Source organism: Bombina bombina, chromosome 6, assembly GCF_027579735.1.
Source record: "Bombina bombina isolate aBomBom1 chromosome 6, aBomBom1.pri, whole genome shotgun sequence".
Lineage (NCBI taxonomy): Eukaryota > Metazoa > Chordata > Amphibia > Anura > Bombinatoridae > Bombina > Bombina bombina.
This window is the reverse complement of record NC_069504.1, coordinates 1,010,672,554-1,010,686,711: the sequence shown is the minus strand read 5'-3', so window position 1 is coordinate 1,010,686,711 and position 14,158 is coordinate 1,010,672,554. Positions and strand designations below refer to the sequence as shown.

The 14,158-nt window shown below is 38.4% G+C and overlaps 1 protein-coding gene across 1 annotated transcript in view; it reads right to left on the bottom strand.

The window, feature by feature from the left end:
* The window catches only part of CWF19L1 (CWF19 like cell cycle control factor 1), a 345,153-nt gene extending 330,995 nt beyond the window's left edge, over positions 1-14,158 (bottom strand). Inside the window, exon 1 of the mRNA XM_053718730.1 lies at positions 14,023-14,158. The gene's annotated coding sequence lies outside the window, so the exon portion shown is untranslated. The remainder of the gene's footprint in view (positions 1-14,022) is intronic.

The window sequence follows — 14,158 nt, the reverse complement described above, 5'->3', positions numbered from 1 at the left end:
TTAAAGGGACAGTCAACAACAAAAAGTTATTGTTTAAAAAGATAGATAATCCTTTTATTAGCCAATACCCAGTTTTGCATAACTAACAGTTATATTAATACACTTTTTACCTCTGTGATTACCTTGTATATAGGCCTCTGCAGACTGCCCCCTTTTCTCAGTTCTTTGGACAGACATGCATTTTAGTCAACCAGTGCTGACTCATAAATAACTCCACGGGAGTGAGCACAATGCTATTGATATGACACACATGAACTAATGTCCTCTAGCTGTGAAAAACTGTGTAAATGCACTGAGATAAGAGGCAGCCTTCAAGGACTTAGAAATTAGCATATGAGCCTACTTAGGTTTATTTTTCAACAAATAATACCAAAGGAATAAACCAAATTTGATAATAAAAGTAAATTGGAAAGTTGTTTAAAGTGGCATGCCCTATATGAATCATGAAAGTTTAATTTGGACTTTACTGTCCCGTTAACTATAACTAACATCATATCAAAAACTCCAAAAAAAATCTCATTACCCTTTTTTGTCCCATGCTTCATTTCCATACAAACACAAATATAATTCTCCACACTTATACAAGACTTATATAAATATACTACCTGTCATCACCTCTCCATCACCCAATACACATTTCATCACCTCACCAACTTTATCATCTCTACACAGCTCACATCACCACCACACACATATCTAAAACACCTTCTCCACACCACACCACTTGTCGTCTCTCTGTCTCACACCTCTTCATCACAATGAACCCTTAATTACCTTTCCACTCCCTACACACATCTTTCCTTATCTTTCAACCCCAACTTACTTATCAACATCTTTGCACCCCACATAACCTCTCACATCACCCCGCCAACAAATGCATACCCCCCTCGCTACATCTACACTACCAGTCATCATCAGTCTCATAGTCTTCTTGACTCGATTAAAGCACAAGCATTGCATTACTCTTATTCCTACATAAAATATGGATCCTAAAATCTCTGAACACTTTCAAATGTATAACACCTCTAGTCCCTAACTTTCCATTCCACATTTATGCCTTAGCATACTTGACAAAATATATATGATGTCATCTGTATCACATCACAGAAGAGAAGACATCCCTGGAGAAATGTTGTAAAGTTCGTCATGCTTTAGTTCCCTCTTACTCTATATAATTCTTTGTAAAGGGCTTGTAAGTGTCCAACATCCACCTCAATCCATATAAATATAAATGTGTTAATATTTATACTTCCAGAGAAGAAGTACTTAAAGGGGCATGAAACCCAATTTTTTTTTTCATAATCTCAATAGAGTGTGCAATTTTAAATAACTTTCCATTTTTTCTATGATCTAATTTGTTTATTTATCTTTTTATCCTTTGTCTAAAAGGATACCTAGGTAGGCTCAGAAGCTGCTGATTGGTGGCTGCACATACAAGCATTTTGTAATTGGCTTTCTGCTTTCTCCCAGTAGTGTATTTCTGCTCCTTCAACAAATAATACCAAGATAATGAAACAAATTAGATAGAATAGAAGTAAATAAGAAAGTTGTTAAAAATGTTTGCTCTATCTGAATAATGAAGGAAGAATTTGGGGTTTCATGTCCCTTTAAAATCCCCTTGCATCGTCCCTTTGAGATACAGTTTTATATCCTTGGCATCTTATTATCCCTATACCACAAAGCCAATGTTAAACAGCAATACAATCTATATTCCACAGGATCATTGCTAGATATGTGCATGATCGAAAAATTTGTTTCGGTTCGAATCGATTCAGAGTTTTTCGAATTTCGTTTTGGATCGATTTGAATTCGGAAAACTTCGAATTAATTCGTTTCAGATTCATTCGGATTCGAAAAAAAACGGCTGGATTCGGTTCGATTTGGTTCGGAAATTCGGAATTTCGGTATGTGTGCTGTGTATTAGACTAGTATTATGTACTGTATATTAGGTGTAACCCATAGCAGAGTGATATAACCTAATATACTGTACAATACTAGTGTAATCTATTGCCAACCGAATTTACCAAATAAATCCGAACAAATTCGGATTTATTCGGTAAATTCAGCAGTATTTTAATTCGGAAATTCGGTTCGATCCGAATCTCCGAATTTGCTGAATTTTCCGAATTTCCGAATCGATCCGAAGCGAATTGCACATATCTAATCATTGCTTGTACACTGAAAACCTAACCAGACTTAGGAGAATATAGTTATGTTGGTTCCATAGTGGTGTTTTAGTTTCAGTGACAGAAATATAGATTTTGAGTGGCCTATGGTTCTTATCTGCTGTCAAGTCTGTCCATATTTCCTATAAGGTGTAAGGCTAATTAGTTCATAGCCTTATACTTATCCTATAGATAGAGTCTCCCACAGTGTTTGTCTTTACCATCTTTACTGAAAGTTTATTTCATGAACCAATCGCCCTTTCTGTAAATTACTCCTAAACCTACTACCTTTCAAAAATACATTTAGCTTCAGTTTTATGAAGTCCATTCTATCATACCATCTCTTTTTATTCTCTTCTCTAAGCTATACATATTTTAGGTAATTAAAGGGATATGAAATCCAAAAATGTTCTTTTAGGATTCAGATAGAGCATACAATTTTAAACAACTTTCCAATTTACTTCTATTATCTAATATGCTTTGGTCTTTGGTATCCTTTGATGAAAAGCATACCTACGTAGGCTAGGAGCTAGCTGCTGATTGGTGGCTGCACACATATACCTATATATACCTAAACATGACAAGCTTACTGGTGGGTGCAGTTAGATCCCAGTAGTACATTGCTGCTCCTTCAATAAAGGATACCAAGAGAATGAAGCACATTTGATAATAGAAGTAAATTGGAAAGTTTTTTAAAGTTGTATGCTCTATCTGTATAATGAAAGAAAAACATTTGTGGTTTCTCTGAACAGATGCCAGTTTATTTATATCCTTCTGGGGAGATGACCTCTAGAACTGTATACAATACTCAAGATGAGGCCTAACTAGTGATCTGTAGAGCTGCATAATAATCATACTTTTTCTGCTGTTAATTCCCATTCTTATATAGTCAAGCATGCTACTGGCCTTACTTGTTACACTATTACAGTGCTTACCAAATTTCACATAATTCGAAATACTATTTCCCAGTAAATTATTATTAAAAGGATATGCAACCCAAATGTTTTATTTTATTAAAGATTTAGACACTTTACAATTTTTTAATTGATGATCAGATTTGCTTCATTCTCTTGGTATCCTTTTTTGAAGGAGCAACAGTGAACAATTGGAGGCTAGCTGAACACATCTTGTGAATCAATGAAAATATACATTTGTGTGCAGCCACCAATCAGCAGCTAGCTCCCATTAATGCATTGCTGGTTCTGAGTCTACCTAGATATGCTTTAAACTAAGGATACCAAGACAATTAAGCAAATTTGATAATAGAAGTAAATTGGAAAGTTGTTTAAAATCACATGCTCATTAATCATGAAAGAAAAATGTTGGGTTTCATGTCCCTTTAAGTCTGTAAATAACCTTTAGATTTTTATTTTCTACATAAATATATTTGTCTAATTGATGTTGGACTATAGATCCTAGTCATTTGACCAATCCTCCAATGTTTGTATATTACTTTTCATCTGATCCCCTCCCACCAAGTATCAACTCTGTTACAATTTTTTTTTTCCATTAAACAGTTTTTTTTTTTTATAAATTAGAATAACATAACATGGAATGCAACATTGCCAATCCAACATGGATTGTTTACAAACATCAGGTACAGACCGAAAAATACAGTAGCTGTGATAGCGAATCATACAAAAAGTACATTGGTAATGCAATACCTAGAAAAAATATAAATCTGTAAATCTATAAATCTAAAAATCTAAGCCTCGGCAGATCGTGTCCCCAACACCCCAACAATGGGGGTAGTACTAGATATAATAGCAGTCTCTGGGTCGGGCTCTGTGCGGTTTCACTTTCCCTCCTTCTTAGCATCAGATATAAAATTTAAAGTACATTTGAGGACAAAATTCGAGGATTTTGTTCAATGTAATAGGGAATACTGGGAACGCCCCCTAATTTTCTGGGAAGCGGCCAAAGCAGTTATAAGAGGCGAAATTATTTCCTATAGTGCAAATAATGCGGTGACCAACTCGTACAATCGCCTACTTCTGACCAAAAACCCGATCAATTGGGCAAGCTACATTAGGGCCAAAAACGATAAAGACACATTTGCAATATACAAAGAAACCCAGTCAGATTTAAAATTAAAATCCAAACTATATAGATATGGAAACAAATCTGGCAAATTACTTGCAAACCTGGTTAGGAACGACAGAAAGTCATTACTTATTGAAAAACTTCTTATTGATGGGAAGTTTTATACAGAAAGTACAGATATACATAAAGAAATGACTAAATATTACCAAGAGGTATATTCTCCAAGAAAATCTGATCTATCTCAGGCAGAGGATTTTTGGAGCAAAATTAGCTGCCCCAAAGTATCTGCAGAAGTAGTAGAAACCCTTAATACTCCGATAGAGCTGAAGGAAATAGAGAAAGCGATTTCTGAACTTACCACTAATAAGGCCGCTGGGCCCGATGGTTTACCAAGTGAATTTTACAAGATGCTGTCGTTAGAGATTGTGCCCCATCTCAATAAGGCATACAATGCTATGTACACCCAGGGGAAACCGGTACCGAAAGCCTTCTCAGCATCTTATACAACTCTTATTCTTAAAGGTGGAAAAGATCCAGCACAAAGGGAGTCATATAGACCAATAGCTCTACTAAATGTGGACTACAAGGTCTTTATGTCTATCTTGGCCAAAAGATTGCAAGTGATATTACCAAATATCATACATAAAGACCAAGCAGGCTTCCTAAATTCACGGAATTCCTCAGCTAAAATTAGAGAAGTCCTAGTGGTAACAGAATACTTTTTTAATGCTGAAAGGGAGGAGAGGGAGGAAGGGGAACATACCCCAGACTTAGCTATTGTGGCAATTGACGTGGAAAAGGCTTTTGATTCTATACAGCACGACCATCTTTTCACCTCGCTGGGTCAATTTGGGTTCAAAGGCAACTTTGTAAAATTTATTTTAAATTTGTATACCCTTCCTTCCACTAGTATAATCGTCAATAACATTGTCTCTTCACAAATTGTGCTCAACAGAGGAACCAGACAGGGCTGCCCCCTTTCTCCCCTCCTTTTCCATCTGTCTATTGAGTCACTGGCTATTAAGATCAGGTCCCAGCTGGAAGGTGTTAAGATAGGTAAACAGGAGATGAAATTAGCCTTATACGCGGACGATATCCTTGTTTATCTGTCAAATACTCGAGTTAATATACCCAAGCTCTTACAAATTATTAACCAATTTGGGTTATTTTCGGGGTATAAAACAAACGTAAACAAATCAGAGATCTATTGGCTCCGAAAAAACAAAGACTCCTCCTTGAACAGCCCCTTTAGAATAGTTAAGGACTCATTTAAGTATTTAGGTATAGTAATACCTACGAATCCACTTGACCTATATAACCTCAACATCCCTCCAATTCTGACAATATTTAAAGATAAACTAAGGACTTGGGAAAACCTACCCCTCTCTATATCAGGACGGATAGCCCTGTTCAAAATGGTACTTCTTCCTAAATTGCTGTATATATTACAGAATACTGCATTAATGCTATTTGATAGGGACATTCGAAGCCTAAACAGCTGGCTTAGAAGCTTCATATGGCAAATGAGAAAACCTAGGATAGCCCTGAATAAATTGACACAAGCCAAGATATTTGCAGGATTTGCATTACCTAACTTGCGGCTTTATAATCTTTCTTTCTTAGCACGTATTGCGACAGACTGGATCTCCGGCAATAATTATGTTCTAAACAATGCATTGGAAGAGAGCATCTGTGATCCATACTTACCTTGCGCACTATTACATTGCGCTCCAAAGGACATGCCACTTAGAATCAAGAAAATTAAAGCGATTTTTAACCCATTAAAGGCATGGTGGAGGATAGGGAAGCTTCTTTCCTTTAATTGCAAAGTTTCCAAATATCTTCCCCTAAGGGGTAATCCATTATTTCAAGCTGGTCTAGACTCAGCTATCTTTAAAAAGTGGTATTCAGTGGGACTAAAAACGATAATACAATTTATCGATGAAGAGAATAAGTGTCTCAGAACATTTGAAGAAATTAAAAACAGCTTCAATCTCTCTAACAAGGAGTTTTATGCTTTTCTGCAAGCAAGGCATTATGTATCTGGGTTACTGAGGGAGGGTGAGTGGAACTGGGAGCTGGGTGACCTAGAGGACTGGCTTACATTAGTTAAGAAGGGCCGCATGTCCATCTCTTACTGCTACTATCTTTTAGGAGCTCAAGAGGGGAAACGTACTTTAGAGAAAATTGCTCAAGACTGGAGACTAATCATGGCACTAGAGCATGTTGATTGTAAATGCATTCAAAAATCCATTCACAAAGTTGCTCAGGCCACTCTCTCAGCAACATGGAGAAAAGCGCATCTTAAATTGATACATAAATTTCATTATACACCAGAAAAAGGGCATAAGCTTCAGAATCCGAATTTTCAAAAGTGTCCGAAATGTTCTCTGGTTGCAGCTGATATCACACACATGATGTTTAAATGCCCCCTGATTAGTCAGTTCTGGCGTAAACTTGAATTTTGGATTAACACCTCTCTTAAGATTTCTCCCTTGGAGTTGTCACCAAGCTTAATCATTTTCTGCTGCGACAATCAGGCAGAACAACATTTGAACGAAAAGATAATAAGTGTCTCCATTTTAGCAGCCAGATACCTAATATTTAAAAAATGGAAAACGAAAGAATTACCTTCGGTGGTAGAAATAAAAAATGACCTTAAAAAACAATGCATTTTAGAGCAACGTGATACGAACATCAACAATGAGAGTGACATCAGAAAATTCTTTGGTAAATGGGCACCATTTATTAAATCCCTCCCGATTACAGAAATAGAGTATATTATATTCCCCTTTCAAAACACAGAGCTGGTTTTACTGGGGCTTTGGTGAATGGATTGGACTCAGGAGAGTTGGTAGGGGGGGAGGAGGAGGGAGGACTGAGGAGGAAGAATCCTTCCCCTTATTATTTTTTTTTTTGTTTGGTTGGTTTTTTGTTTTTTTTGTTTTGAGTTGCCAGTTCTTTTTTTTGTTTTTTTTTGTTTGTTTTTTTGTTTTTTGTTTTTTAGGGTTAGTAATTGTATGGAATTACAAATAAAAATATTTCAACAGGATAACCTTAAAACTTAAGGATTAATAGAGTTAATTTATTTTCTTTTTTTTAGGCTATCAGAGGCCAGAAAAAGCTTAGAAAATATTAGAGGGTTTTATGTTTGTTCTTTCTTGTTTTACCTTCTCTTTTGCTCATATGCAGGAATACTTGAATTGTCAATTGCTGGCCTAACTTACTTTACTTACTCTTTTTGAAATCAAATGTATTTGTTTAAACATGTTGAAATATACAATAAAAAATGAATATAAAAAAAAAAAATCACATGCTCATTAATCATGAAAGAAAAATGTTGGGTTTCATGTCCCTTTAAGTCTGTAAATAACCTTTAGATTTTTATTTTCTACATAAATATTTTTGTCTAATTGATGTTGGACTATAGATCCTAGTCATTTGACCAATCCTCCAATGTTTGTATATTACTTTTCATCTGATCCCCTCCCACCAAGTATCAACTCTGTTACAATTTTTTTTTCCATTAAACAGTTTTTTTTTTTTTTTTTTTATAAATTAGAATAACATAACATGGAATGCAACATTGCCAATCCAACATGGATTGTTTACAAACATCAGGTACAGACCGAAAAATACAGTAGCTGTGATAGCGAATCATACAAAAAGTACATTGGTAATGCAATACCTAGAAAAAATATAAATCTGTAAATCTATAAATCTATAAATCTAAAAATCTAAGCCTCGGCAGATCGTGTCCCCAACACCCCAACAATGGGGGTAGTACTAGATATAATATATACACTGATTGTAGTGTAACTATTCTCTCTGCTCCCATATGTATAGTATATCTGCATTGAAGTCTTGCTTGCCCATGTAAATGTAGTACACTTTTTCTAAAGACAGTACATGATTCATTTCTCTTACCCACATTAAGAAATCAGGAACTTGGTGTTTCTTCCAATACCTTGGAATTAGGCGCTTGGCACAATTTAACATGGATTGCAGTAATTTCTAACTCTGTTACAATTTTTGTAACACAGTCCCTTCTACCAATATTAGTGATAATAAACACATTTTTCCCCATTCATGATACACAGAGCAATTTTAAACAAATTTCCAATTTACTTCTTTTATAATAATGTGTTCATTATCTTAGTCTCCTTTGTTGAAGGGGCAGCAATTAAATACTGGAAACTAGCTGAACATACCAGGTGAGTCAATGACAAGAAGCATATACTGTACGTGCAATCACCAGCTAGTTCCCATTATTGCATTGTTTCTCTTAAGCCTATCTAGGTATGCTCTTCAACAAAGGATACAAAAAGAAAGCAATTTAGATAATACAAGTAAATTGGGCTAGTTAATTTGTGCACATTTTAGAAGTTAAAACTAAACGTGTTTGCTCGAGCGGAATTTAATTTAACATGCATTGGGTTAGCGGGACTGAAGACCTTGCACAAAGGGTTAGGAATACAATAAAAATACACCAAACACAACAAAATACATTAAAATAAACAGTTGCACTCATATGAACACTATCTGATAAAAAAATAGTCATAGAAATGTTACTAAAAATATTTATAAGGGTTCAAAGGTATATGGCCATGTATTTGGCTGCAAAAGGTTATAACATATCCTATAAAATAAAAGGCCAAGTGTGTTTTTTCGAAGCTGTCATGCGCAGTAGAGACTGCGCGCGAGGACAAACACACCTGGCCTTAATACAACTGACCTCACCTGGCATCTGGCGTGGAGTGGTCATGGCCGGACCGGCGCGGGCGGGGCACGGGTGTGGTCGGGCGGGCATGGGTACAGCGGTCCCACCCCTTGCTCTCTCTCTATCCCCCCTCTCTTTTGCTCTATCTTTCTCCCCTCTCTTTTGCTCTCTCTCCCCCTCTCTTTTGCACTCTCTCTTCCCCCTCTCTTTTGCTCTCTCCCTTTTGCTCTCTCTAAGTGTGTTTGTCCGAAGCTGTCATGCGCAGTAGAGACAGCACCTGACATGCTGTTTGCTGCGGTTGGGCGTGAGCATGGACGTGACCGGACGGGAGCGTAGGCGTGGCCGGGCGTGACCGGGCATGGTCTGGGGCGTGGTCGGACGTGGCAGGGGCGGTGGGGCGGCGCAAGAGAGAAGGGAGAGAGATAGAAAGAGAGGGGGAGAGATAAAAAGAGCTAAAGAGAGGGGTAAGAGCAGAAGAGAGGGGAAAGAGCAGAAGAGAGGGGGGAGAGAGAGCAAAATAGAGGGGAAAGAGCAAAATAGAGGGAAGAGAGGGGGGAGAGAGAGAGCAAAAGAGAGGGCGAGAGAGAAAATAAGAGGGGGAAAGAGAGAGAGCAAAAGAGAGGGGAAGAGAGAGAGCAAAAGAGAGGGGGAAAGAGAACAAAAGAAGAGAGGGGGAGAGAGAGCAAAATAGAGGGGAGAGTTAGCAAAAGAGAGGGGGGGAGAGATCAATAGAGAGGGGAAGAGAGAGAGCAAAAGAGAGGGGAAAGAGCAAAAGAGAGGGGGAGAGAGAGCAAAAGAGAGGGGAAAGAGCAAAATAGAGGAAAGAGAGAGAAAAAGAGAGGGGGGAGAGAGAGCAATAAAGAGGGGGAGAGAGATAAAAAGAGAGGGGGAGAGAGAGTAATAGAGAGGGGAAAGAGAGCAATAGAGAGGGGGAGAGAGAGAGCAAAAGAGAGGGGAGAGAGACAGAGCAAAAGAGAGGGGAGAGAGGGGGAAAGAGGTAGCAAAAGAGAGTGTGGAGAGAGAGCAAAAGAGAGGGATGGAGAGAAAGAGCAAAAGAGAGGGATGGAGAGAGAGCAAAAAAAAGGGGAGAGAGAGAGCGCAAAAGAGAGGGGGGAGAGAGAGTGCAAAAGAGAGGGGGAGAGAGAGCGCAAAAGAGAGGGGGAGAGAGAGAGCACAAAAGAGAGGGGGGAGAGAGAGAGCGCAAAAGAGAGGGGGGAGAGAGAGAGCGCAAAAGAGAGAGAGAACGCAAAAAGAGAGGGAGAGAGCGTAAAAGAGAGGGGGGAGAGAGACCGCAAAAGAGAGGGGGGAGAGAAAGCAAAAGAGAGGGGGAGAGAGGGAGCAAAAGAGAGGGGGAGCGAGAGAGCGCAAAAGAGGGGGAGAGAGCGCAAAAGGAGGGGGGGGAGAGAGCAATAGAGAGGGGAAGAGAGAGAGCAAAAGAGAGGGATGGAGAGAGAGCAAAAGAGAGGGGAAAGAGCAAAAGAGAGGGGGGGGAGAGCAATAGAGAGGGGGAGAGAGATAAAAAGAGAGGGGGAGAGAGAGCAAAAGAGAGGGGGGAGAGAGTAATAGAGAGGGGGAGAGAGAGCAATAGAGAGAGAGCAAAAGAGAGGGGAGAGAAACAGAGTAAAAGAGAGGGGGAGAGGGGGATAGAGATAGCAAAAGAGAGGGGGGAGAGAGAGCAAAAGAGAGGGATGGAGAGAAAGAGCAAGATAGAGGGATGGAGAGAGAGAGCAAAAAAAGGGGAGAGAGAGCGCAAAAGAGAGGGGGAGAGAGAGTGCAAAAAGAGGGGGAAGAGAGAGCGCAAAAGAGAGGGGGAGAGAGAGAGCACAAAAGAGAGCGGGGAGACAGAGAGCGCAAAAGAGAGGGGGAGAGAGAGAGAGTGCAAAAGAGAGAGAGAACGCAAAAGAGAGGGAGAGAGAGAGCGTAAAAGAGAAGTGGGAGATTGACCGCAAAAGAGAGGGGGGAGAGAAAGCAAAAGAGAGGGGGAGAGAGGGAGCAAAAGAGAGGGGGAGAGAGGGAGCAAAAGAGAGGGGGAGAGAGGGAGCAAAAGAGAGGGGGAGCGAGAGAGCGCAAAAGTGTGGGAGAGAGCGCAAAAGAGAGGGGGAGAGAGCGTAAAAGAGAGGGGGAGAGAGCGCAAAAGAGAGGGGGGAGAGAGAGAGCAAAAGAGAGGGGGAGAGAGCAAAAGAGAGGGGGGAGAGAGAGCAAAAGAGAAGTGGAGTGAGAGAGAGCGCAAAAGAGAGGGGGAGAGAGCACAAAAGAGAGGGGGAGAGAGAGAGCAAGTGGTGGAACTGCTGTACTGAAAAAAATGGCCCGTGTAAACAGGCTTTAGGACTAGTGTCTAAATAATTCTATAATAATATTTAATAATGTGTTTAGTGCATATAATCTGAATTTAATCATTCTTGATATGGGACTATATTTTCTGTTAACTGGAGAAATATTTCTCTGCTTACATGTGTTTTTTGTTTTGTTTTTGTGGTATTATGTTTATATGATACTCACCTTTGAGTCAAAAGTAAAAAAGGAAATATGCACCACCCCCTTAGTAATAACATGTAATTGCATGCTTCCTCAAAAAAGGTTTATGCAATAAATATACGTTCCTGTTAACATATACCAGAAGCCACAAGAGTAAATTCTTCCCAAACCGTGCTAATATATTCTACAATGTATGGCAGCTGGTGCATTACAGCCTTATGCTAAACACCAAAGAGATTCGGCTATATGCATTGCACACTACATAAATCTTTTAGCACCTGTTTTGTCAGTCGTCCTCATACTGAGAATATTTGTGGTGGCACGCACAGGTTATTCAGGCATAGGTTTATATGTGCTGCTTACAGGAATTGCAAAGTCATTACAGTTTTTGTGGAAAGGATGCAAACCACATATATTTTGTATTTAACCCCTTGGGGGAAAGGGGATGCTTCAGACATTACTTAGCAGTGCACTTTAATCCTGTTTGGCATATGCTTTATATAGTTATCTATGGCTGCATAGGAATTCAAGCAAGATGCTAATCATTTTTAAATGGATACAAACATTTTAATCTGGTACTTTAGTTTTGAGTAGAAGATTGTGCATTTTTAGTAAGATGTAGAAAAGTTGACATTTTTAATATGTCCATACAATGATTTTTAGCCAAAGCTACAGCAAAAACTACTGTACATATGCTCATTAAAAGTAGCTAGAGTTAGATAGCTATGGGATTGCATATTTCTGATTTTCTTTAATTAAATGCCAAGCAGTAGATGTGGAGATATTAAAGGGACAGTAAAGTCATAATTAGACATTCATGATTTAGACAGAGCATACAATTTTGAACAACTTTCCAATTTATTTCTATTATTTAATTTGCTTCCTTCTTTTGTTATACTTTTCTGAAATTTTTATCTAGATAAGCTCAGGAGCAGTAAAGAACATAGATTCTAGCTGCTGATTGGTGGCTGCATATATATACCGATGGTCATTGGCTCACCCCAGGGGTGGGCAATTATCGGCCCTCCAGATATTATGCACTACATCTCCCATAATGCTCTTTCAGCCATAATGCTGGCAAAGTATCATGTGAGATGTAGTCCATAACATCTGGAAGGCCTATAGTTGCCCACCCCTGGCTCACTCATGTGTTCAATTAGAAACCAGTAGTGCATTGCTGCTCCTTCAACAAAGCATACCAAGAGAATGAAGCAAATGTGATAATAGAAGTAAACTGAAAAGTTGTTTAAAATTGTATGTTCTACCTTCATGGGTTTCATGTCCCTTTAAAGGGACACTAAACATTTAAAGGGCCAGTAAACCTAGAAAATAATGTTATATAATTCTGCACATAATGCAGAATTATATAACATTATATTAGTGCTAGCTTTATGTAACATAATATTGGCAGTTAAATTTTTATTATAAAAGAGGGTTTTCAGACCCGCCCTCTGTGCTCTACTGAGCGGGTCTGGTTTTCCCTCTGAACGCATCTGGGCAGCTGTCTAGTCACAGCTCGGCCCAATCGCGCCATTTCACTCAATGTAGCTTGCACCTGCTCTGTCTGACAGCGGGAGCGAGCTACATTGAGTGTAATGGCGCGATCGGGCCGGGCTGTGACTAGACAGCTGCCCAGATGCGCTCAGAGGGAAAACTAGACCCGCTCAGTAGGGCACAGAGGGCGGGTCTGAAAAACCATCTTTTTTAATAAAAATTTCACCGGCAATATTATGTTACATAAAGCTAGCACTAATATAATGTTATATAATTCTGCACTATGTGCAGAATTATATAACATTATTTTCTGGTTTATTGCCCCTTTAATAAATGCTAGATAGAATTATGTATTCTGGAAAAGATTTGTCTGAGAATAACATTTAGATGTATTTTTTAAAGTTTCATCAACTTTTTAAATATTAACTAAGTAAGTGTAACGTTTTAGTGTCTATAAAACGATGGGAGCTGCCATGTTGTAACTTAGGTTACCTTCTCTGCTCTGGCCAATTAGGGACAGGTTTAAATAAGCCACTAGAGTGTGCAGCCAATGGCTGCGTTGAACATACAGTGTTCTGCACTTCCTATTCTAACAGGAACTGAAAATCTCACAGTTTCTGAATGGAATTACAGGAAAGGGGGACAAAATAAATAATGAAAGTATATTGCAGACTTGTTTTTATATACACAATTTATCATTTTATATTACTATCTCAAAGTGTTTAATGTCCCTTTAAGCTTCAAATTGCATTGTGTTTATGCTGCTCACTATGGTGCTGTAGAAAAACAAATAGCCTGAACTGAATTTGGTGAGAGCGGACAGATGCTGTGTCAATACAAGATCAAAATGCTTGTAGAGTTTATGCTGAGTTTTGAATTTGTATATATGTTTGTATATAGACCACACAAGATCAGTAATCGCCTAGCAGGTATATATAAGCATTTATGACTCGTATAAGTTATTTATTATGGAAATGAAAGCATGATTTCAATACAAAAATCTAATGCATTTATTTATTTGCTTCAGGACATTGTAAACTGCTACTTATTACACTTACTTTGTAGATAGTAGATCTATATAAATATAATTTCTTAAACCTCAATCATTTTATTTTATAAACTTACTTTTTCTTTTCTTTTTCCTCCGTGTGAAACAGTGTTGTTTTTTTGTTTGTTTTTTTTACCCTCTTATGCTGCTACTTCTCCATCACATTGGATGTCACTACAAATGCAGGGTTTCAGCTGAGATCAGATGTCAGAT